This window comes from Pelodiscus sinensis, chromosome 7 (genome assembly GCF_049634645.1).
Source record: "Pelodiscus sinensis isolate JC-2024 chromosome 7, ASM4963464v1, whole genome shotgun sequence".
Taxonomy (NCBI): domain Eukaryota; kingdom Metazoa; phylum Chordata; order Testudines; family Trionychidae; genus Pelodiscus; species Pelodiscus sinensis.
This window is the reverse complement of record NC_134717.1, coordinates 6,279,598-6,305,720: the sequence shown is the minus strand read 5'-3', so window position 1 is coordinate 6,305,720 and position 26,123 is coordinate 6,279,598. Positions and strand designations below refer to the sequence as shown.

Here is a 26,123-nt window from a genome sequence, read left to right as displayed (position 1 = left end):
CCAATGCTGCTTACTCATGGCAAAGGATTTGTCTGGAAGAACCTATCTGGCATTAGCCAGTGTTGCAAGGAAGGCAAGAGCAGATAGAGGTGCCTTCTGTTGGGGATAGGGAATTCACATAGCCCAGTGAGCAGCAAAGGCATGCAAGTATATCTTAGTAATCAGAGGACTGAGACCATTGGGTAAGGGACAGTGAAGTCTGCTCAACAGCCTTAGCTAAGAGATAGTTGGCTTTTAGCGCATGCAGTAGAGGAATATGGCTTTAGCCTCCTGACGTCGCAGATTCAATCCTAACCCGGGTCTGTCGGCTTTACACCTATGTCCTACATTTTTTAAAAATTGCATGTTTATTATCCAGAACAATAGATACAATCCCAGGATGGGCTGTCAAGACCCCCCGACTTGCTCCTCCTTTTCCCTTGGCTACATACCCATCTGGAGAGGTGTTCCTGGTCAAATTATGCAAATGAAGCGTGGGATATTTAAATCCCGGCATCATTTGCCATTTCGAATGTGTTCATTTGCATCCCTATTTCAAAATAGGGTGCAAGTGTAGACATACCTTAATATTTGTTCCTAGCGATTTTCTCTGTTTTAATTTGTTTTACTTAGTTGCTCTGTACACCTAGCAACCAAGTATGCTTTATCAAGCACGTCTTTTGTTTGTTAATAAAGATCATTTTTTCAAGGGGCTGATTTGATTCTTGTGAGCTGAACAGTAACGGCGGGGGGGGGGGGGGGGAAGGGGGGAGGGAACGGCTATGTGAGTTTTTGCCTGCCTAAGACTGGTCTACCTGAGACTGCAGCTTGTTTCTCTCTTTTCTTTTTTCAAGCTCTTTGGGAGCAAAAGAACTTGGGGTACCCCTGGGGAAGGAATTCAAGTGTTCCTCGCTGTTTTTTAGGATGACATAACTTGATGGTGGCAGCTTTCGAGTTTTTTCCCCCCTTAGAGCCAGTGCATTTGCGACTCTGGGGAGTTTTTTTGTAAGCAGAGCAAGGTATTTAAAGTCTTTGGGAGCCCCCACCTTCTACACTCGGAGTACCAGAGTGGGGAACAGCCCTGACAGCCTGGAATGCCCTCTCCTGGCGTCTTTCATTTGCATTCCTGCTCCACATGCTCAAACATCTAACTGAACTGAAATGCCTTTTACCCATTGGCAGCATTGCTGCCGTATGGCCTGGGGACTGAGGAGGACTCTTGTGCACCAGTTTTGCACGCCCTTTCATGACTGCAAAAAGTTAACGGCAGCTGCACACCAAGGCGCTCCCTTCCCCCTTGCACGCTGAGGACATGAGAGAGAGGTGAACTGCGCGGAGTCCAAGATTTGGTGAGGCAAGGGCTGGAAGGAGGGGACGCATAGGGCTGCTAATATTATTGACTATACAGTTCTCCTGAACCAAGGAGATGCTCTTAATCCTTCCCCCGCCACCACCCTTGCACTGCTGGGCAGTGAGAGCCTGAACAGGGGCAGAATTGTCCCTAAGCTTTGTAAATACCTAACTGGAGAGTGAGTTTGAAAGTAGTCAGAATCTATCTATGGTTTAACTGTTGACTTTGGGCCTGGGGATTTCCCCGTATTCTGGGTGTACACATGGCTATTTTCATAGCATTTGACTGCTGTGATCTTCCATACAGTTTTTAGTTCTGTTTTCTAGGCACTTGCATTTTTATCACCAGATGTCTCTTCAGCCTACATGTTCCCCTAGAGCAGTGTTTCTTAAACTTTTTAAGACCGAGGAACACCGAACAATATTTTTTTTTAAAATGAGGAAACTAAGGATTTTTTGTTGAGGAAAAAAAGGGGGGGCGGTGTCCTGGGGGAAGTTATTGAGCGTAAAAAAAAAAAAAAAAAAAAAAAAAGCTCACCTGCCTCTTTAAGGGCAGCCATTTTGAACTGTTGCTCTCTGCGGCATACCTCCGACTGCCTCACGGCACACTGCTGTGCCGTGGAACACAGTTTAAGAAATGCTGCCCTGGAGAATGCTGGCAGAGAGCTGGGGAACTCAGCAGTCCCTTGTTCCTGACCCTGGCTAAGCCCTGGAAACAGTGGGTAGCCTCTGTGAATGATGGCTACCATCCGGCTTCTGCCTTTGTACCCCCTTCCAGATTGAGCAGGGCCCCTGGTGGCGTGGGATGTGTCTGTGTGGTGGTGATTCTGCCTTGATGGTCATTTAGTAGGTGCTACTGCAGCAGCAGCTTATTTGTCAAACTGACTTCAACTGAGTTTATAATATGCAACCCTGGTCTTCTCGCTTGCCTTGTGCGCTCGAAGTTAGGGACACCTGCAAGAAGAGACTTATATCTACAAGGGTGGACAGATTTTCCCCTAGTTTCATAGAATCATAGAATAATAGGACTGGAAGGGACCTCAAGAGGTCATCGAGTCCAGCCCCCCGCCCTCAAGGCAGGATCAAGCTCCGTCTACACCATCCCTGACAGATGTCTATCTAACCTGTTCTTAAATATCTCCAGAGAGGGAGATTCCACCACCTCCCTTGGCAATTTATTCCAATATTTGACCACCCTGACAGTTAGGAATTTTTTCCTAATGTCCAATCTAAACCTCCCCTGCTGCACTTTAAGCCCATTACTCCTTGTCCTGTCCTCAGAAACCAAGAGGAACAAATTTTCACCTTCCTCCTTGTGACACCCTTTTAGATATTTGAAAACCGCTATCATGTCCCCCCTTAATCTTCTTTTTTCCAAACTAAACAAGCCCAGTTCATGAAGCCTGGCTTCATAGGTCATGTTCTCTAAACCTTTAATCATTCTTGTCGCTCTTCTCTGTACCCTTTCCAATTTCTCCACATCTTTCTTGAAATGTGGCGCCCAGAACTGGACACAGTACTCCAGCTGAGGCCTAATTAGTGCAGAGTAGAGCGGCAGAATGACTTCACGAGTTTTGCTTACAACACACCTGTTGATACAACCTAGAATCATATTTGCTTTTTTTGCAACAGCATCACACTGTTGACTCATATTCAACTTGTGGTCCACTATGACCCCTAGATCCCTTTCCGCCATGCTCCTTCCTAGACAGTCGCTTCCCATCTTGTATGTATGGAACTGATTGTTCCTTCCTAAGTGGAGCACTTTGCATTTCTCTTTATTAAACCTCATCCTGTTTACCTCTGACCATTTCTCTAACTTTCTAAGGTCATTTTGAATTATGTCCCTATCCTCCAAAGAAGTTGCAACCCCACCCAGTTTGGTATCATCTGCAAACTTAATAAGCGTACTCTCTATCCCAATATCTACATCATTGATGAAGATATTGAACAGTACGGGTCCCAAAACAGACCCTTGAGGAACTCCACTTGCTATCCCTTTCCAGCAGGATTTAGAACCGCTAACAACAACTCTCTGACTACGGTTATCCAGCCAATTATGCACCCACCTTATCGTGGCCCTATCTAAGTTATATTTGCCTAGTTTATCAATAAGAATATCATGCGAGACCGTATCAAATGCCTTACTAAAGTCTAGGTATATGACATCCACCGCTTCTCCCTTATCCACAAGAGTTTGAACGACTCTTTCTGAACAAGGTCAATAATTGGGGATTGCACCATGTTTGTATTTTCTCGCTAATGCATTATTCCGAGTTCTCCATTTAAATGACTTTTATGGAACAGGGGAGACAATATCTTTCACTGAACCAATTTCTAGTGGTGAAAGAGACAAGCTTCAGAGCTCCACGGAGCTTGAAAGCTTGTTTCTTTCACCAACAGAAGCTGATCCTATAAAAGATATTACCTCACCCAAGTTGCCTCTCTCATATCCTGGAGGCAAACATGGCTACAACGAACAGCAGCAGACTAGGAACCTTGGGTATCCTGACAAGAGACAAACAGAAGTCCAAGATTAATACACCTTAGAAATACACCCAACAGGACTGATTTGTAGAGGGAATACAGTGCCAGTAAAGAAAATAAAAAAATCCAACGAGCAGAAACTTGAGGTTACAACCAGGCCACTCCTCTTAATGCTATCCAGACCACGCGGCTTACGCAGAATTGCTCAAACCATTTGTCGCATCGCACTACCTTTTATATGCGTCTGTTAACACTTTCATTATACTTGGCGGTTTGGCAGGTATTATGGTTTTAACAATCAGCGAGTGAATTTGGAGCATTCCACTCAGTGAATTACTCTAGGCTTATATTATCCTGAAACACAATACAGTCTCTTGTGCTCACCTAAAGCACTGACATTCCCGATTCAGCCCGGAACACGTGGGAGTCGACAAACTGCAGCACAGCTCCAAACAGCCTCACTTACATAACCACTTCAGAGATTTTTCTTAAAGCTGCAAGCAAAAAAAATGTCTCATCTGAAGAACCCCCTCTGTTCTCACAGCCACAAAGCCTCTTTCACACTAAACACTCCACTTCTGCTTTTGCCCTGTAAAGCAGTCCAAGTTGTGATTGTCCCGTTAGTTTTGCATACTACAAAAATCACTTGTCTCAGAAGTGTTCGTCCCCCCTGGATGCTGCATGCATTCCCCCTCCTCCAACTTGTTATCTCTGTATCAGCTCGGACCACCTGTAGACAGGGGCTGCTGCCACCCCATGCTGCTGCCTCTATCAGAGGCAGCAGCATGGGGTGGCAGGCAGTCGATCTGTGCAGGGAGCTGTTTTTTAAACTGGCTCCCCTTGCGGACCAGTTCCTGCCTGGCACCTCGTGCTGCTGCCTCTGATACAGAGGCAGCAGTGTGCGGTAGCAGGGGGCTCCCCAGGAGAGGGGTTGGAGTGCACTGGCTGCTGGCCTTGCCCCCAGGGACTATAGAATACTCGAGTAATTGATAAGAACTCCTGCCGTTACTCAACTATTCAATCACCCAATGTCTAACATCCCTATTCTTTACTAGATCTGGAAATTCAGCTTAAGGGACGCAACTCCAGCTACATGAATAAATGCCAAGCGTGGCTTAAGGTATGTCCACTCCAGCACCATACATATTTATTTACATAGTTGGAGCGGACATACATTAAGCCAGTGGTCCCCAACGCAGTGCCCGCGGGCGCCATGGTCCTGCCGGGCCATTTCTATGTGCCCGCCAAGTGATCGGGGCTGGCCCCACCCCTGGGTGCACGGCGCATGGACGGTGCCAGCCCCTGGGTGCTCGGCATAGGGGCGGCGGTGCCCCGGGCACGCAGCACATGGGCGTTTAGGTGGCCCTGCCCCAGGCATGTGGCGTATGGGCAGCAACAGCCCGGGCACACGGCACAGGGGCAGCGCTGGCCCCGCCCCCAGGTGCACAGCGCATGGGCTGTCGGCCCCGGGCATGCGGCGTATGGGTGGCCCCACCCTTGGGCGCGTGGCACAGGAGTGGCGCCGTCCCTGGGCACGTGATGCATGGGTCCTGCTGGCTCCTGGATGCGCGGCCCCGCCCCTGGGCGCACGGCACAGGAGTGGCGCCAGCCCCGGGAGTGCAGCGCATCGGTGGCGCCGGCATCAGGTGCACGGCATATGGGTGGTCCTGTCCCCGGGCACACGTGTGGCCCCGCCCCTGGGTGCCCGGCATGTGAGCGGCCCCGCCCCCGGGCACCCGGCAGCCCCAAAAGGTTGGGGACCACTGCTTAAGCCAAGCTTGGCGCTGTTTTCACAGTGGAAGGTCGACAGGAGAAATGCTCCTGTTGACTCCCCTTACTCCTCATGATTTGAGGAGTACTGGCACCAAACAGGGGTGCCTTCAGCATTTGATTTAGCAGGTCTTTACTAGACCCACTAAATCAAACATCGGAAGATGGGTCTCTGGCATGGCAAGTGGAGATGTGACCTAACAATCAGATTGGCATAAGTTAATTTCACAATGACACAAGTTCAGATCCCGGGAATGCTGACCCCATTCTTCCTTCTGATCTAGCTACCTAGTTACATGCAGCTAATCAAAAAGGTCAGGGTGCTGGAATAATTTTCATAGTGAGTGTTGTTGAACCCACCTGGAAACCCTATTTATAATGGAATTCTCTTCAAGCCGGGAGTGTTGTAGTAACCCCAGCATCCCTAGTTCCAGCACTTATGAAAGGGGCAGCTCTGTTATGCAAGTTTGAAAAACCCAAAGACCTAACTACTTTGTGTGGACAGTAAAGATGCTGTTTCCACACAGGAAAACAAACCGTAGACTTTATTAGTGGTGACAGTGGCCTTTGTAAAAGTTCTGAAGCTCGGTTGTTAAAGCAGCAATAAACACAAAGTTGACAGGACAGAGTCATCCTGATTTGGGCCTCTCCACATTTACATGCCTTAGAAGGCAGTGGCATCACTGAAGGATTGTATACGCAACATATCGTCCACATGCATGACTCACAGCAATGGGATTCACCTTCATTTAACCAAATGTGTCAGGCACTGCTTAAGAAACTGGTAGCATTACCATGAGAAAAGCAGAACCGGACAGAACAAAAATAGGTATTCTACATTTAAAAATATATCCCATTGGCTCCCTCCCCACATTCAGTGACCTTATCCAAGGAGTCAAAGGTGAATGGGTATCCCAGACTACTAAAGTCTTTCGTAAGTCACCCACATCCTCGTCTTCTTCCAATGCAATTCACACTTGGGCTACGTCTACACTGGCACCTTTTTCCGGAAATGCTTAAAACGGAACAGTTTTCCGTTATAAGTATTTCCGGAAAAAGAGCGTCTATATTGGCAGGATGCTTTTCCGGAAAAGCCCTTTTTCCGGAAAAGCGTCTGTGGCCAATGTAGTCGCGCTTTTCCGGAAAAAAGCCCCGATCGTCATTTTCGCAATCGGGGCTTTTTTGCCGAAAAGACTACTGTGCTGTCTACACTGGCCCTTTTCCGGAACAGTTTTCCAGAAAAAGACTTTTGCCCGAGCGGGAGCAGCATAGTTTTTCCAGAAAAGCAACTGATTTCTTACAGTAGATCGTCAGTGCTTTTCCAGAAATTCAAGGGGCCAGTGTAGACAGTTCGCAGCTTATTCCGGAAAAGCGGCTGCTTTTCCGGAATAAGTGGCCCAGTGTAGACACAGCCTTACTGAATAAGCAAGTAGTCCTCTTCTAAACAAGTTTCATTGCTTTGATTCTCATGAGTTTTAAGTATTTGTGGTGATCTCCTCAGTGGAATGTTTCATCTGAACTTTGTCTTCACTTCATAAAAAAGATTTTTTCCCCACAGAATAACAAACTTGTTAGTTATTTCACTGTAAAATCCTAGTAGAGCCAAAGCATCTGGAGTTTTGTTACGAGGTCAATTAAATGAGGACAACCATGCAGCCGTGTATAATGTTGATCTTTTGTAGCTCTCTCAGTAAAAATGTAAATGTCCTTTGTCTTCAGTAGAACTTTACAATGAGATCACTAATGTGCATTAGTTATCCCACTGGGGAAAAAAAAAATCAAACACCTTTTAGCAGTGACGTGTCTTGACTTCCATCATTTGACATGAGGTGTTTCTCTAGGTAAGGATCTTATCTGTGTTCTTTCCAAGCTAAATCTTGGCATAAGCTAAATCTTGGCATAAGCAAAAGTTTTGACACAGTGAGAGTGAGAGAGAATGCATGCTTTGACATAGTCTCAAGGACACAGCCAAGATCAGCTTCAGTCCAGATCTTATCAGTGGAGAAAGCTTTGTAAACAGTGCTATATTTTACCTTGACCGTGTGAGCAGTAAAACATAAGCTAACTTGACAATGTCTTGACAAGTGTCTGGATATAAAATTCTCTTTATTAAAAAAAGCAAAGAAGCATAATACAGACGGTTACAGATTCCAGTTGCCTTTTAAAAACTTGGGCGGGGGGGGGGGGGGGGAGAATCAGGGCTGCTAAGGGACAGGACTGTTTCTTACCACAGCATGTTTCAGTTTAACCACTGCAATCCTCAGCATTTTTGGGTCCATGTCCTTTTACCACACGTAAGCACTGCCTGAATTCAGTACACGCCCAGTCTTAAGAACGGGGGAAATGACAATTCAGTCAATCAGTTCTGGCCCCCTGTGCCAATGTCCCCATATTTAAAACTACCAAAAAACAAAATAAAACAAACAAAAAGCTTTTTGGTTCAGTGGCTTCTAAACAGTGTTTAGTGCATAGTAACCCAGAAATAATTTGCTGTCGCTCATAATCATCTGATTATCCAACTTCCCATAGTCCCAGTCCCAGCTATCAGGAAGTATTTTTTTTAAAATGGCATCAAAAGGTGTCTTTCACATCAGATGTGTTAGACATTTATATGTGCGCCTGGTCTAGATTATGTGCAAGTCAGGCTCCCCGTGCCTCAGTTTCCCCATTTCTAAAATGGAGATCATGATCCTGACCTCCTTCATAAAATGCTTTGAGAGCTGCTGATGAAAAGGATTACATAAGAGCTACGCATTATTATTTAATATTACAGTCACACTTCTCAGCTCCAACTCTCGAACAACCCCAGCGGCTTCCCATTCATTTCAAGAGCCTGGACAACATGAGCAATTTTTTCCCTGAAATGTTAGTATTTCCTATGAATGGCATATGTACAACCCCTGCCTCTTCCTCCTCCATCTCCCAGCTCTTGGTTTTAAAAGCTCTTTCCAAGATTGCTTGCTCCGACTACCTCATCTCTCTATTCCCCACGGTTCATCCCGGCACTTCATCTCTCTCTGTAAGTCTCCCCAAGTGCATGTCATCTGGCACCATCATGCTTTATCTCTCTGCCTCATAGATTTCAAAGGCCAGACGGGACCGTTACAGTCATCTCATTTGACCTCCTGCATGACACACACCCGAGAATTCCACCCCGTGATTTCTGCAGGGGAAGGAATTCTTCTTCCCAACGCGTAAGGGAACAGACCCTTCCACGGCTGAGGACAGAAATGCTGGGCCCTGGGAAAGGAGGAGGTGGGGCGGGATGTGGCTCCGGGCCCTCCTAAAAGGGGCAGGGCCTCGGCCAGAAGGGGCAAGCTGGGGGCTAGGCTCCATATGGCCAGATAGCAGCAGCCCTAGCAGACCCCAAGTCCTGGGGGCAGCTGCTCCCTTTGCCCCCCGCCTGCCTGGACCCTTCATCCAGAACAATTTCTCCTTTGCTTTTACATCCTAGTGTCTCTCTCCCTTTGTTATTTGCCTCCAAGTCTGCAGAGCATATAGGGATACAGACACCCTACAACGTAAGTCTGCTTTGCTTTTCTCATCCAGGGCGTGTTTACATGGCAGCTGGGAGTGCCGTTCCCACCTCAGGCAGACACACGGGTGCTGAAAATAGCCCTGTGGCTGCCATGGCTCAGGCCAGTTGCCCAGGCTTGTACCTTGGACCTCCAGCTAGCTGGAGACGCCCTGTGTGCCCCGCTGCTGTGGTTAGTTTGCTCGCTTCGGGATAGGTCTACCTGAGCTGGCAATTTCCCCGCCCTCCCCATCTGCTACATGGACATAGCCACAAGGGCAGACTTCGTGCTATGGATCTAACGGATCTTCTTTGGTTCTTTATCGCGTCACGCTAGCTTATTTCACTTTCCACATGTGAAAGATAGGGAAAAATGGATTGGCAGGGACATTAGCGAAGGAAGGACCAGGCAGAAACTGTCCGGCTGTTTCACCAATCACATCCCAAAGGTGTAACCAGTTTCACCAGGCTGTGCAAAGAATAAGAAGCTGCACAGACTCCCACGTAAGGCCGGGAGGGACCGTCGCGATCATGCAGTCTGGCCTCCCGCAAACTGCAGATCACAGACCCTCTCCCTCCTGGGGTCTCAGCGCCTGGACATGGACACTGCTATTTGAGAGCCCTAAAGCTCGAACCAGGTGGCTCAGCTTCTGTTTTTTTTTAACAATACTGTAGACACACCTGTAGTGTCTCTGTCTCCAGTGGGGTCGAAAGCTACCACAGGCCCTGGGGCAAGGTGTGTGTGTATGGTGGGGGGAGGGGGTGATTCTGCACCTCCAGAAGGGGCTGAGCCTCAGATGGAAGGGGCGGGGCAAGAACAGCCACCTCTCAGCCCCAGGCCCCTTTGAATGCCCCAGGACATTTCCCCTTTTTGCCCCCTGTCGGCAGGCTTGCTTGTCTCGGTTCCCCAGCTATAAAAAATGAGAATAGTAGCAGTTCCCTATCTTACAGGGTGTGGGGGGATCAACGCGTTCAAGATTGTCAAGTGCTCAGAGCTATAGTAATGGAGGCCAAGTCAGTCCCAAAGAGAGAGATTAGTATTAAAGAAATCATAGAATGTTAGAACTGGAAGGGACCTCGAGAGGGCATCGAGTCCAGTCCCCTGCCTTCATGGCAAGACCAAGCACCAACTAGATCATCCCTAACAGGTGTGTATCTAACCTGCTCTTAAATATCTCCAGTGATGGAGATTCCACAACCTCTCTAGGCAATTTTTTAAAATCCTGTCTGAGGTCATGGAGAAAGAGCTGTGCCAAAGCCTGGCATTGAACAAGGGAACTTCAGATCGTCACTCTAACACACTCCAAACTGAGCTACTCCAGCAGCAGCTAGACCAGTGTTTCTCAACCTTTTTTTTTTTTTTTTATAAAGTACCCCTTTAAAAAAAAAAAAAAGAAAAAATATAAGTACCCCCAGTACCTACAGTTTTCAGACACACAATTTTTTTTTCTACCATTGCAACACATTTGTTTAAACAACTTAATCGTAGCCGGGCAATGAAATTTTTGGATGTAAAAAAGTACAAAAATAATAAAGTGCTGTAAAACTTAACTCAAAAATTCAGTTTTCTCCAAATTTCAGTTGTGGTGACATACCTCCCAGACTTCTCTCAAGTACCCCTAAGGGTACTCATACCGCTGGTTGAGAAACACTGAGCTAGACATTGTAAGACAAGGAAAGTCTTATGTATGCAACCAGGTGTACTGAACAGGGGGGAGAGATAGCTCCCAGGGTTGTGAGTTCAATCCTTGTGGAGGCCATTTAGGGCTTTGGGGCAAAAATTCATCAGGGGTGGTACTTGGTCCTGCTGTGAAGGCAGGGGACTGGACTCGATGACCTTACAAGGTCCCTTCCAGTCCTAGGAGATAGGCAATCTCCATTAATTTAAATTTAATTTTTGAACTCTGTGGGACTGTGGCACGTATGTTGTTTTCCATTTTGGACTGATGATTTGAGAATTAAAAAACAACGAATAGTCTAGCAGCACTGTAGAGTCCAACAAAACATGTAAGGATCACGAGCTTTCGTAGGCACAACCCCACCGCGCTGTTCCGCCAAAGAAGTGGCGCAGTGAGTAACGGCACCAACGGCTCTTCTAAAACACAGATCCATTTTCAAGCTCTGGGAAGCCATCACTCTGGTGGTCTTTGGAGACACTCTTGCTTTCGCTCTATCTGCGAGGCGGGCTGAGACATCAATCATCATGCTTGTCTCTTCGAAGTAGCTTAAGAAGGTTCCATATGTCTTCCAACCAGGGTTATGGATAATTAACCATGAGCAAGCTCCACAGCAGCTGTTTCAGCAAGTTAAAGAATGGGCACTGGCTTTCTCTCAGACCAGTCGAGCAAGATTATGAGGTAGCTGGATTTTTGAAAAGTGTGTTCTTTTCAACCCTTTTCAGCCAGTCTCTGGAAAAAGAGATGCCCAGATTTACCTTGGAATATAGAGAATTTGAAGAAACTAAGTCATAGTACAACTTCTGGTAAATGTTTTCAGAGGCTGTAAGGCCCAGTTCCTCAAAGGGATTAGAAATAAGAGATCGGCTATGACAATATGAATAATTTAAAAAACTGACAAACGAGTTTAACCATGGGTCCTAGTCTCCTTTTACTTCCATGGATGCAAAATCAGGAGTTACACCACCGAAGTGAGAGTTATATTGGAGATCAGAATTGGACCCAAGATATTTGGACCCAGACTACAAGTCAGACCTTCAGTGCAAATTCATGTAGCTGAACTGATTTTTCCCCTTCAGTCAGTGTAAATTAGCGCAACCCCTTTTACTTCAATGGAGCTACACCAGTTAACACCAGCTAATGATCTAATAAAGCACGTGGGACGGGAGAGATCCCAAACGCCAGTTAATCTGATAAAAAGACAGCAGCTCCATAAACACCCAGCTGTGCTTGTCTAGCCTCAGAAACTAAGCAGTGTCTAGTCTGTATTTGGCATAGGGAACATCAATCTACATCTGGCTGCCGGAAGAGCCATCTGGGATCCAGCAGGAGACATTTCTCTGGTTGTGAAAATCTTGGGCTGCTTCCACCCTGGGGATAAAAACCCAAACCAAAGAGCTTTTCAAGTTCCTATTTCCCTGTTAACCTGAAGTACCAGCATGAGCATATTTGGAAGAGAGCTGCCGCATGACAGACACTTTGTCTGCGGCAATTAAAAAGGTTTGTGTGATGAAAAATCATATGATATTGTATTAAGTTACACCTCAACTATTTGGAAAGAATTTAAAACAGACCTTCCAGGGTTTCAGTGGTCACCAGTGTTCTTACTTAACAGTGCGAGAGCTGAACTTGTAGGCTTGTTAGAAACAATGGAGTAGCCCTGTGGCACCTTTGGGTGTGTCTACGTAGCAAAGTTATTTCGAAAGAACAGCCGTTATTCCGAAATAACGATGCGAGTGTCTACACAGCAATTCCTTTATTTCAAAATAATTTTGAAATAACGGACGGCTTATTCCGACTTCTGTAAACCTCATTCTACAAAGAATAACGCCTATTCCGAAACAGCTATTTCAAAATAAGGTATGTAGACCCTCCACTTCTGCTATTTTGATATAGCCCCTCACCAGGGACATTCTGGGGGTCTCAATTGAGATAGCACGTCTACATTAGGGAAGCCTGCCTCGGACTCATTTGGAGGATTCCCTGCAGTGTAGATGTGCTATTTTGACATAAGCTATTTTGGAATAACTATTCTAGAATAGCTTATTCCAAAATAACTGAGCAGTGCAGACATAGCCTTAGAGCAGTGGTCACCAACCAGTAGACCAGGATCTACTGGTAGGTCTTGGAGCCTCTGACAGGTGATCTTGACTAGGGTTTGTCCAGGAAGCTATCAAGAGCTGGCACTTCAGTTGCCCTTCCACCCACTGTCATGCTGTACTTGCCCTCTGCCTTGGAGCTGCCCCCCCAAGAGCCTTCTTGCTGTGCAGGGTGTGGGGGGAAGAAGAGGGAGGGCTGATGTCTGGGTGTACCCTATCACCACACAGAGAGAAGGGGAGGGAGGGAGCTTGGCCATGCAAATCTCTGTCACTCTCACATTCTCATAAACACACACACTGTCCTTCACTCTGCTCTCCCGACCCAACAAAATAATTGGGGGGGGGGGGGGGAAAGAGCGGTTTATTGTTACTGCTTTTACTGCTTGCAAAGTGGGTTACGTTTGCTTTGTGACTGGTCTGTGCATTTCATAGTTTTCTTTTCTCTCTAACACTTAAATTTAATTCTTTGAGGAGTGAGCTCTAAAATGCCATGCCTGGAGTAATTATCCCTATGGTAAATGCTGCTCTTGGAAGTGGCTGGAAGTGGCTCTGAGAAAGGCAGAGCGGTGGGAGGGAGATAGGGGGTCTCCACATGCTGTCCTTGCCTGCAGACACTACTCCTGTGGCTCCATTGATCAGTAATGGGGAACCGTGGCAAGTAGAAGCTTGTGGGGTTAGTGCCTATAGATGAGGGGCAGCACATGGTGCCATGGAGCCATTGCTGTACATGCCAGCTGCTTTGGAGCAGTGCAGGGCCATGGCAGGAGTAAGGCTGCCTTAACCCCACTGCTCCACCACCTGGAAGCCATCTCAGTTACATGGTACCCAGCCAGAACCTGCATCCTGAACCCCTGAACCTCCTCCTGCCCCCAACCTCCTACCCTAGATGTGTCATAGAATCATAGAACACTAGAACTGGAAGGGACCTCGAGAGGTCCCCCCTCACCCAAACTCCTTCTCAGAGCTTGCACCCCGAAACCCCTCCTGGACCCCAATTCCCTGCCCTGGGCTAATCCTGGAGCCCCTCCCACACTCCAAACCCCTTGGCCCAAGACCAGAGCCTGCAGCCTAACCACCTACCCCAGCCTGGGGCAAGTGAGTGAGGATGGGGAGGCAGGGGGATGGAGTGAGCAGGGTGAGGCATCGGAGAAGAGGTAGAGCAGAGGCAGGGCCTGAAAGAAGGGGCAGGAATGAAGCGGGGCAAGGGTATTTGGGTTTGAGGTAGATCTTACATTGGACTTAAATTGAAAAAGTGATCTGGTGGTTAAAAAGGTTGGAGACCACTACCAAAGGCCATGTCCACACTCAGGGGTTTTTTCGGGAAAAGTAGCCTTTTCCCGAAAAAACTTCCCCTGCGTCCAGACTCAAGCCGCGTTCTTTCGAAATTATTTCGAAAGAACGCGCCTTTTCTTTCGATGGCGGTAAACCTCATTTCACGAGGAAGAACGCCTTCTTTCGAAAGCTCCTCTTTCGAAAGAAGGCGTTCTTCAATGTAAAGAGGCCGTCTTCGAAAGAGAGCATCCAGACTCGCTGGGTGCTCTCTTTCGAAAAAGCAAGCCGCTTTTTCGAAATTTCTCCATGCAGTCTAGACGCTCTCTTTCGAAAGAGGCTCTTTCGAAAGATGCTTTCGAAAGAGCCTCTTTCGAAAGAAGCCTGCAGTCTAGACATAGCCTTAGAGACTAACAAAAATACATATAGTATCATGAGCTTTCGTGGGCAAAGGCCACTTCATTAGATGAGCTGGTGGGTTCTGCCCATGAAGGCTCATGGTACTCTATATTTGTGATGGTCTCTAAGCTGCTACAGGACCACTCATTTTTAAACGTACAGAACACAGCTACCCATCTGAGGCCTGTTAGAGTTAAACCATTTCTGTCCCCAAAACCGGAGCTGTTGCTTGGAGCTGGAATAAGAGGGCTATACAGCTAGGGTGTGTCTAGACTACATGCCTCCTTCGACGGAGGCATGTAGATTAGCCAGATCGGAAGAGGGAAATGAAGCCGCGATTAAAATAATCGCGGCTTCATTTAAATTTAAATGGCTGCCCCGATCTGCCGATCAGCTGTTTGTCGGCAGATCGGGGGAGTCTGGACGCGATGCCCCGACAAAGAAGCCTTTCTTCATCGACACAGGTAAGCCTCGTGAAACCAGGCTTACCTGTGTCGATGAAGAAAGGCTTCTTTGTCGGGGCATCGCGTCCAGACTCCCCCGATCTGCCGACAAACAGCTGATCGGCAGATCGGGGCAGCCATTTAAATTTAAATGAAGCCGCGATTATTTTAATCGCGGCTTCATTTCCCTCTTCCGATCTGGCTAATCTACATGCCTCCGTCGAAGGAGGCATGTAGTCTAGACACACCCCTATTGTACTACATCACAGGGAGCTACTTAAAAAACTTCCACCTGAAGTCCACCAGCTAAGCTCTGTGGTTTGTAATTAAGCAACGGAGACAATGGCAAATGGAAATTAAGGCTGGCAGATTTTGGCCACGTGTTACTCCGGGACTAGTTTTCAGACACGCGGAGCAGCCACAACACAATTACTGAAGTATCCAAGCACCTCCCAATCTCATGTATTTATCTTCACAACACCCCTCTTAGGTAGGGAAGTGCAGTTGCGCCCATTTTACGGATGGCAATACGAAGCACAGCAAGGCTAACGTCCCGATCGTTAAAAGGTGTCGCTACTCTCAATGTTGCAGTACCTCCCTGATTTAGGAGCCGATGTTACATGTTCAAGTGCGATTTAGATTGTCAAGTGCCTCCACCTCTTCCGAAAATGAGAGTTGGGTGTTGCCACACTGAGTGCAGGAACAGCTACATGCTTTTAAAAAATTGGGCCTAAATAAGTTGTTGTAGGGTCACCAAAGAAGTCTGTGATGGAGCAGGGGCTTGCGCATATAACGCCTGCCTAGTTCTTTAACCACTAGATCATCCTCCCTCAGATGAAATGCTGCCAACTCAGTATACATGTGCATAGCTCGCCATCACTTACTGAATCCGCCAATATGAAAACAGCTGGTCCATAAAGACAGTTAACTATACCTGGCGGGGGACAGCTAGTCAGTCGTATCCCCATGTAGATTATCCATCCATGTTACTCCCTCACCAGTATTACCTCAGATGTAGTGACCACTCCCTTGGATTCTAACGTAGCTAATCAGAGAGCCAGAAACCTTAAAACCAAACAGGAATTATTCTGGGGAAATTATGCAGGAATCAGATGGGGAAAAAAAAAAAATCATAACTGGCCCCTCTGACCTTGGTATCTAGGATTCTATCGCTTCCTTCTGTTTGGAAAGCTTATCGTAAAAGCTGCGGAAGCCAACAGAATTACACTGGATTTACATTGGCACACCCCAGCAGCATCGAGCTACTCCGATGTTGGCTGCTTCTTTCTCAATCTTGGATTTTCCCCTTTGCTGAGTTTTTCCTCTAGTTAGTCTGCGGTGGTGGGACATTTGAGGATGGCAGCACCGTTGTGTTCTTTTCCCACCTAAGGATCTTCTCTGTTCTCAACTGCAGCCGCAGCAAGATATGTCATGGCTGGAAGCCAAGTGGCTCACACATCTCCCATTTGCTGATTTTAGGACAGTTCTGTCTGTTTTCAAAGTTAGTTTGAATTCTCCAAATCCCCCAGGCTTTATATTTCATTAACTTTTCCATGCCTTAGACCCCAAGCACAACAACAATGTTGATTTGTAAAAGGTCACTTTCAAGATATGTTTCCATAACTTTTAAGATCATTTCTCTCTTTCAAATAAAGTTTGAAAGTTAATTCCTTGTCAGATTCACTTTTCCATTGCCCTGTATACATTTTGCCATCACTGAGTGGCTTCCGGAGACACCCGTCTCCTGTCACTGTTATTGTGGCCTCATTATTATTTGCATTACGGATATATCAAGAACTTTACCAAAGGCAAACTGTGTACGTAGTAAAAAGAGAATCCCTACCTCCTACAGTCGAAAAAGACAAGACAGAGAGAAGACCGTCCTGACCAAGTGTAAGCTGGGGAACTAGGCACAGTGAGATCAAATGAGTCAGTCAAGGTCACAGTGAAAGTCTGTGGCAGAGGGAGGAAGCAGTCTTTCCTCCCAAGACTTACACTTCTTTCCTCAGGTTGGCCGAGATCTTGGGTGCAAAAAAGCAGGCTGATTGGAGAGAAGGCCCAACTGTTGGAGTCTCTCTCCTTATTTCCCAGGGGCAGGAAGCTGTAAAGCCAACCTCACACTAGTAGACCAATTAGGCTATGGTGAGTTTTGCCGCAAGAGCCTATGCAAATGAAGCGTGGATTAGCATTTTCTCACACTTCATTTGCATACTCTCTTCCGAGCTGTTTTTGCGCAAAAACAAGTAGTGTGGACATTCCCTTTTCGCACAAGACCCTTATGCCTCCAAAAAGGAGGTATACCGATCTTGTGCAAAAATGGATTGGAAGAGAGTATGCAAATGAAGCATAAGAAAATGCTAATCCATGCTTCATTTGCATAGGCGCTTGCAGCAAAACTCATAGTGTAGACGGAGCCTTAGGGAAAATCCACAGAACAACCCAGCCTGAGGAAAGAAGGACAGTCTCAGGAGGAAGGGAGAGTCAGTAGTTAGCGCACTGGATTAGGACTCAGGAAATGTGGGTCCACTTCCTGTCTTATGTAGCATGAAATTCACCCCCATGAAGAGACCAGTGCAGAGGTGCTATTTGGAGAGTATAGGTCAGTGGTTCCCAAACTTTTCGGCATCACGCCCCCTTTTTGATTTTTGAGAAACTCTCATGCCTCCCCCCCAGCAACAAAAATAGCAAGGGGATTGACCGGGGAGGGGCTGGGTCGCCTTGCACCCCCCTGGAATTCCTTCACGCCCCCCAGTTTGGGAACCCATGGTTTAGGTGATGCTTAAGGCCTAGTGTTGATCTCCAACAGAGATAACAAAAGAAAGCAAAGGAAAGAAAAGAAAAGGACACAGGAACCACCACATGCTCCCTCCCCACCTGCACAAAGTCCTTGAAATGGACTGTGCAAATGGAATTACAGGGAGAACAGAGCATTGGCCCGATCCCTCAGATCACCCCAGAATCCCATGCGGTTTGAAACCGATGTGCATGCTGTCCCTGGCGTAGAAAAGCATCTCTGTATTTTGTGCCAGACAGCACAGAGAATTGAGAGCAGGATGCCAACTCTGTGGATTTGTTATACTCATTCGCACCACATTCATTTGGACTGGCGTCAACAGCTTTAGGGCCAGTTATGGCACTAGCCCAGGTACGGGGCAACACTCCTGCCTCTTCATTAGAGTACAACATTTTATTTTAGGAAACCTTTCATCTCCCCCCCCCCCTTCATCTCCGAAGTGTCAATGTGCACTGTCGGGTGATCCAGTTTTTCCTCTCCTTTTTTGCTAGGCTCAGCCCGTTTAAAAGGAAAAAGGAAAGCTCTGTTTCTTTCACGTCTTTTGTAAAAATCTTGAGTTTGTGACAACTCCTACCAACTGCTTCAATAAATACAAACTGCCTTTCACATCATTCCAGAAAACAGGGACTTCAGTGCAGCGAGGCCAGAGATGAATTCAGCCCACTTTGCAGAGTCAGGCTACCCATGGTATTTTGTGGGATTCACTGGAGTGAAGGCAGAAGAAATTCAAATACTTAATGGAAGAGTTATGAATAATAGCTAGTGCTGAACAGCGCACTTGCTCTCATTTTTGCACCATTATTTAGATGGACACTGTCAACTCGAGGTTTTGGGAACTGAGTAATGGAAAAAGGAATCCAGCTTTTTGTAGAGAGCCCGTTTAACAGCATGGGCTAGAGTTTTTAGAGTTATATTTCTTAATTTCCTTTGCAAAAGGAGGTTTTCTTTCCACGAATTGCTGGAGCCTGCTTTTGCAAGGAGGTCTCCCAGGAAAAACAGTCTTGAGGTTCAAGGCAACACAGAGGGGAGCACATGCTTCCAAATACAGTACACACAAAAAGGGAGAAAGTTGATTACTGCAGTGCCAGGCCCCAATCCCACAAGCAGATTGGTGTGGTCAGCTCCTTGTTCCTCTGCAGAGCCCCCACAGACTTCAGTGCTGCTCTGTGCAAACATGCAAGCTCAACTGCACTGATTTAACCACATGTGTGCCTTAGTTATTACTTGAAGCTGTTGTATGAGCAATGTTTTCCAGATCAGAAAAATAGGATTTTCCAATTGATTGTAACCCTTAAAGCCTGAAATAAGTCTGGCCTTAAAACTGTAACCTTAAGTGAGATCCCTAAAGCAAATGGCCTAGATTTTTATACTTAGATACTTGATGTTAGGGAACCAATGTTGGAAATTTTGGCCAGCTTACTTCACACTCAGCAATGCTCCGTGGTTAGTGTTATATATTTACATTTCAGCCATACCTTCAGGCCTCTCAACCATTGCTCCCTTTAATCTTTTCCATCTATGTGCGGAATAATTTTTTAATGTGCACCGAGACATTTGCAGTTGTGCACCGATAGAGACACAACATCTGTGGGTGCTCTGCTAATCAGCTGGACGGCATCTGAATTTCTCCTGAGCAGCCACAAAAGCGCACAACTTACAGGAAACACTGGTCTCAATGTGACTACAAAGACAGTCTCTGTCCCCTGAAGCTTACAGTCCAAAGTTTCCATCGTTCACCCTGGAACGGTTATAAATGTATATATAAAATGATAGCAGTCAACGATATGCTAAATAAATCAGACTGATTCTCCTGCACCGCATGATCTCCTGAGTAGAGCACAGGACAGAGAGGCATCCAGTGTGGGTTCTAATCCCAGCACTTGACTGTATCTTGCGTCATTGTGGGATGGTCAGTTAACTTCTCGGTGCTTCAGTTGCTCAGCCTGTAAAACAGGGATTTGCTACTTTTTGCAAAGTGCTTTGAGATCTCGGGATGGAAAGACGCACCAAGTAACATTACTAATTCACAGCACCAGTGGTCACAAATTCAAATAGCTAGGGAGTTTTCAGAGTCATCTCAGATTTCTAGTACTTTGTCTCCGCAAATAGGAGTTAAAGCCAATTAGTTTGCATTATTAAATACATTTGGCATTGTTTTTTGATAATTTTTCCATTAACTCTAATAAAGAAGCTTCTGTGCCGACAAATTTCATTTAGAGTCCTAGGAAACGACTCCTGGCTCTAGAACCAAAATACAAAATGAAAGGCTCCGCTTCCCAGACAGTTAGCAACAATATCCTGTAGTCCAAAACTAGCTCAATGCAAAACTATGAGGTGGGGAATATCAGGGAACTGGATACCAACATCACATTAAAGTAAATGATAATTAAGCATCTTTGAAAAATATAAGCCTGGTGTCTTTGTGAGAGTCAGACACTTTAAAAGAAGGTATTTTATTTACACATTATCACTAAGCATCTCTTCCCCCAACCATCCCTCTTCACTTTGGGCACTAGTTTTATCTATACAGAAAATTCAATCAGACCCACTGGGCGTATCACTTTTTATTAAAAATTATCACGTCCGTGGAAAAATGAAGATCGCACATATTTCAGCGGCATTGAAGCAATTTGCGTAGTGGGGCTGTCGAAAGCTATGGAACAAAACTGTACATCCTGTAAAACCATTTCAAATCGGGGCTGCTGCCACCCCCAGATCCTGCACCCCTGAAATATTTTTTAAGATGAGGAAGCTTTTTCCTCCAAAATCACCCCTGTGCATAAACCCTTTCTTTCTTCCACTATTTGATCTGAGGAAGTGGGTCTGGCCCACGAAAGCTCATCATCTAATAAACCATCTTGTTAGTCTTTAAAGTGCTACATTGTCCTGCATTTTGCCCCTTTCTTTCTGACACTGAGCCATAGAAAGAGAGAAAGGGGTCTCCTCTCCATGGAGGAGTCTATGAAACGTGGCTCACAGCGGATCCAGGGCAAAGTGTCACTAGGAACCACATCTTGCCAGGGGGGCACAGACAAGGAGGGAGACGCGCCACATGCTACAGCAGAGTTGGAGCTGGAGAGTAGCGGGCGTGTCCGAAAGAAGAGCAGCCCCGTCTAACCGCGGCTCACTTCTCCTTTTAAAAGGGGAAAGTCTCATCCCCCGCCCCCAGGGAGCTGCTAGGGGGAACTTCAACTTGCGCCACTTCTCGCCAGCCAGAGGGTACATGGCCCGCTTCAAACAGCCCCCGGGGGCTCCAGACAGGACCTGGTTACAACAGGTCGGTCCGTGCCACATGCCCCTACCTGGAGAAGCCTGAGTAGAAAGCCCCCCCCGCCGGCTCGGCCCCCTGGCCCTGCCAACAGGGGGCAGGGAAGCGCTGCCAGAGGGCACCCCCAGCTGGAACTATGCGAAGCGCTTGCAGCAAGCGAGGGCTACGCTCCGGATCGCGTTCCATCGCACTCACCTCGGGGCCGTGCCCAGGACCGGTCCGAGCGGCGCCTCGCTCCCTTACAGCAGCCCCCTGCCCTGGGTGGGCGTGGGAAGCGCTGCCCCTGCCACCCCCTCCACCATCCCCGCCTGCCCCAGCGCCCCTTAAAGCGGCAGCAGCCCGTCTGCCTGCAGATTGAACACTTCCACCATTCTTTATATTGCAAGAGCGGCGGCTAAAAATAGCCCGGCTCCCAAAAAAAGGGGGGGGCGGGGTGGGTTAGTTGCTCACTTGGCAGACGCAATTTCAGCTGCCCGGGGTCTTTGGAAAATAGGCTGCGCGCTGCAGAGCGGCCCAGCCTCCCCCACTCTGGGTTTAGCCGAGGCCGGAGGGGCCAAGCTGCTCTTTAGAGCTGCCCCAGAAAAAAAAAAAAAAAAAGCAACCATCCCTCCCTTTGACAAATGGACTCGTCCGCCTAGTGTGCTCCAGCGAGTTGCCTTTAAGGTGGACCGAGAGGTGGGGAACTGGGCAGCGGGACCTTAAGGCGTTTTTGGAGTGTGAGACCACTTCATAGAATCATAGAATAATAGGACTGGAAGGGACCTCGAGAGGTCATCGAGTCCAGCCCCCCGCCCTCAAGGCAGGATCAAGCTCCGTCTACACCATCCCTGACAGATGTCTATCTAACCTGTTCTTAAATATCTCCAGAGGGGGAGATTCCACCACCTCCCTTAGTCATCCCGAATCCAAGGCTGTTTACACAGGGGCTGGTGTGCTGGTCTGGTCAGATAAACGAAGCGAATGGATTTTCATCTTCTTTTCCAAGTTCTTATCAGCCTCTTGTAACTATTTAGTCCAGAGGGTTCCCAAACTTTTTGATATGGGGACCAGTAAAGCCATTCACCAGCTTTTGGAGGGCTGGTAACATTCATTTGCATATTTGCATACTCTTTAAACAAATGATAAATATGCAAATAAGTTGTTTCTGGTCCTCCCAAAGCCCCCAGTGCCAGCTTTAGCAAAGCTTTTGATATGGTCACCCACAATATTCTTGCCAGCAAGTTAAGGGAATATGGATTGGATACATGGACTGTAAGATGGATAGCAAGCTGGCTAGACCAGGGTTTCCCAAACCTGACCGGTCCCAGATGAGGGATTTTTTGGACCAGGGAAGGTCATTTCTGGGCTCCTGGTTCCCCCCCTCCCCACTAGGTTTCTTTGCACCTCCTTCTCTTGCAACCCAACTGAGCTGCCCACCCCCGCTGGTTCCCTGCACCTCCCCCACAATCCAAGGGAGAGCAGCACCAGTTCCCCGCAGCCCATCTGAGCTGCCCTTCTGTTCCCTATGCCTTCCTCCATCCACCTCAGCCCAGCTGAGCCCCGCACTGGTTCCCTGCATGCCTCCCCCGCGGCCCAGCTGAGCCCCGTTTCCCTGCACCTCCTCCCAAGCCCCGCAAAACTGCTGAGCCCAGCTCTGATTTCCTGTCCCTTCCTCCCCTTGATCCTAGCCCTGGGTTCCTGGCACCACCCTCCTCCTGCAGCCCAGGTGAGCCCAGCGCCCTACACCTCCCCCTGCCCCTCTGCAGCCCAGCCTCACGCCCCCTAGCATCAGAGGAGTAGCAAGGATGTTATGCACCCGGGGGCAAAAGCAAAATGTGCGTCCTCCCCCCACCATGAGGCAGGGCCCTGAACCTAGTGCATGGCTGAGCCGGACCTTGAGAGGAAGGAGGGAGCTAATACTGCATCTTCCCCCACCCCCTCCAGTTTGGGGCAGGCCCCCACATGCACTGTCCACAATAACACATGGAGGAAATCGATCACCTCAGTAATGCCAACTCCTTCAGAACTGAAGCCCGGATTATCCAGCACGAGTTGAGGTAGAGCGGGCACCGTGTGCACATGTCTGATATATTTTTACCAAAACTGCTACCTGCCCAACTTGCCAAAGGAGAAAGGAAACAGGGGGTTGAACAGGAATGCTTTGGAGCAGTGTTTCCCAACCTTTTTTATAAAGTACCCCTCTTTAAAAAATTATCAGTACCCCCAGCACAGTTTTCAGACACACAACATTTTTTTCTACCATTGCAACACATTTGTTTAAACAACTTAATCATAGCTTGGTGGGTAATGAGATTTTTGGGTGTAAAAAGTACAAAACTAGTAAAGCACTGACTAACTTAAACCAAAAATTCAGTTTTCTCCAAATTTCAGTTGTGTTGAGGTACCCCCCAGACTTCTCTTGAGTACCCCTATGGGTATTCATACTACTGGTTGAGAAACACTGGTTTAGAGCAGTGTTTTTCAACTTTTTTTATAAAGTACCCCATTAAAAAAATTATAAGTATCCCCAATGCACCCACCCCTCCCCCAGATCCAGGCATCCCCAACCCCCCTGCTCCAACCTAATGCCCCTTTTGACCCAAAACACTCTCCCCCCCCCGCTCTAATCCACTGCCCATCCCCCAGAGCCAGGCACCCCCAGCTTCCCTGCCCTAGCCCAGTCCCTCTCCCACTTCCGCAGAGCCAGGCAGGGTAACCCTGCCTTTAAAGTTGCTGATCCTGCCGCTTGGCCCTGCCTCGGAGGCGTGATTGCACGGGGAGCATGTGGCCCGACAGTGCTCGTGTAATGTAGAAAGCTGCTACCTTATAGGAATGTGCTACTGGGAGCATTTTCTTATCTGTACGATTGTAAGGAAATGCTCCTATAGGAAACTATCAGAATAGCACAGTCCTACAGGGAGCATTTCTATACAGACCATGTTCGCCGCTCGCCACAATTCATGGTGCTGTGCGCTCTGCTCCCATCCCAGCCCGGCGCCCCCCTAGTGTGGTGCCCGGGGGCAACTGCCCTCTCCCGTCCTTCCCGCTCGCTACACCTCTGCCTAGCGTGGTGCCTGAGGCAACTTCTCCCCCCCGTTACTCCTCCGTGCCAGGAGCCAGGAACATCTGGCTGCATCCTCCGCCCAGCCTCCTCCATGGCTTGGCGGACCTGGCGTCACACGGGCACTCTGGATGCCCACAGCACCCCGGCTACCAGGTTGTGGCCTGGTATTTTTTTCCTGTGGCCCGGCACCGGGTCGTGGCCCATAGTTTGGGAAACGCTGATTTGGACTTTAGGGTGCTACTGGATTATTGTTGTGTTTTAAGTCTTTCCTGTTACACTCTCACTCGGCTACCCCTCTGAAGTTTATCAACTCACTGTCTCTTTTTTCTTTCTCCCCTCCATTTTTTTCTTCTTCGGCCCCTCCCCTCTCTTATTTATTCTTGGATCTGGACTTCCTACACTCAGGTCAACTGAAGAAGTGGGTTGTGCCTACAAAATCTCATGATACCATGTTTTGTTAGTCTTTAAGGTGCTACTGGACTATTTGAAAGTAGGAATAAGGGATCCTCCGGAAAAGGGCTTATTTTCCGGAGAATCGCGTCTACACTGGCGCTTTTCTCCGGCAAAAACCCAGAGCCAGAAAAAAGCGGCAGCCATGTAAATGCAAATGCCGCGGGGGATATTTAAATCCCCCGTGGATTTGCAATTCCAAAGTGTCTAATCTGCATCCCTTTTCCGGAAAAGGGGTGCAGTGTAGACACAGCCATGAGGGTTAAACAGCAGCTCTGTACAAATCAGGCTGATTCATCAGAGCAAGATCTTGTAGAGTTCATTGTGTTAAACTCACCAAGTGGGTCTCAGACAGGGGACAAGGAGGGGCAGGGATATTCACCTTTGATAAACTTGACCCACCTCTTTGGGGCTGAGAAAGGGGAAGGGGAGAGGTGGGTCTTGTCAACTTCATCTCACCTGAGTAGTCCTTTTCACTGGTCAGTTCCTATGAAAGATGCTGGATGGGATTTGTTGCATCAGTGAACATGACTTGTGTGAGTAAGGGTTTGCAGGATCAGGCTCTGACGTTGCCCTTAAATATGTTAGTATCTTGGGTCACAATCTAGCAAAGTACCTAACGTTGATCACGTACCTAACTTTTAGCAGCTGAGTAGTGTCCTTGACTGGAGGTTTGGCACATGCTTAAATTCTTGTTCAGTCAGGGCTTTTAACCAGTGTCCTGGGAGTGATCCCTTTAATTTGACACATCCCAAGGACTCCACTGAGGCCGGCTCATGGCCTCTAAGACTGGGCCTTTGGCACCAGCAACCTCTGTCTCTCTCCATGGCTCCTTGCAGCAAATCCAGCCAAATCAGATTCCGCTGGGAGGCTGTTCCTGTAGCCCAGCATGTCTCAAACTTCTTCACATGGCGAGCCCCTTCTGAAAATAAAAATTACTGCACGACCCCAGTGGCCTGTGTTACTCAGAATAGCTAGTATTTAATTTTTTTTTAAAAAGCATTACAAGGCTGTAAAAAAGTAGCCACTAAATATTTTAATGCACATTACAATCACAAGACAGTCTTTATATTCAGTAGTAAAAAATAAAAATGCACTTAATGGACTTCAGCCACAGTAGCTGCCTGAGGAGAGGACAGTTTACTGGGGCTCATGCCCCCATCCTACAGCTGCCTCTAGAGTGGTTATAGCCTCTCTTAGGGTATGTCTACACTACCACCCTAGTTCGAACTAGGGTGGTTAATGTAGTCAACCGGAGTTGCAAATGAAGCCCGGGATTTGAATTTCCTGGGCATCATTTGTATATTGCCGGGCGCCGCCATTTTTAAATGTCCGCTAGTTCGGACTCTGTGCCCGCGGCTACACGCGGCATGAACTAGGTAGTTCGGATTAGGCTTCCTATTCCGAACTACCGTTACTCCTCGTGGAACGGTGAGATCTGCCTAGAGCACATGCCCAAGTCAAGGGGCAGCTCTCATCTGCAAGGGTGCGTCTAGACCATGGAGCTATTTCGGGATGCTTTTGGTATCCCGAAATAGCTATTTCGCATCTTTTAAACAAGCCCGTTATTTCAAAATAGCTT

At 47.6% G+C, this 26,123-nt stretch overlaps 1 protein-coding gene across 3 annotated transcripts in view; it reads right to left on the bottom strand.

Moving 5' to 3' along the window:
• MRAS (muscle RAS oncogene homolog) overlaps positions 1-21,603 on the bottom strand; it is a 65,860-nt gene extending 44,257 nt beyond the window's left edge. Inside the window, exons 1-2 of one of the 3 annotated variants that reach the window (XM_075933062.1) lie at positions 21,244-21,418; positions 4,201-4,310 (exon numbers count right to left, since the gene is read on the bottom strand). The gene's annotated coding sequence lies outside the window, so the exon portion shown is untranslated. Of the gene's footprint in view, positions 1-4,200; positions 4,311-21,243; positions 21,419-21,498 lie in introns of those variants that run through there. The other 2 variants (XM_075933063.1, XM_075933061.1) reach the window with 2 other exon arrangements.
• Positions 21,604-26,123: the final 4,520 nt, after the last annotated feature.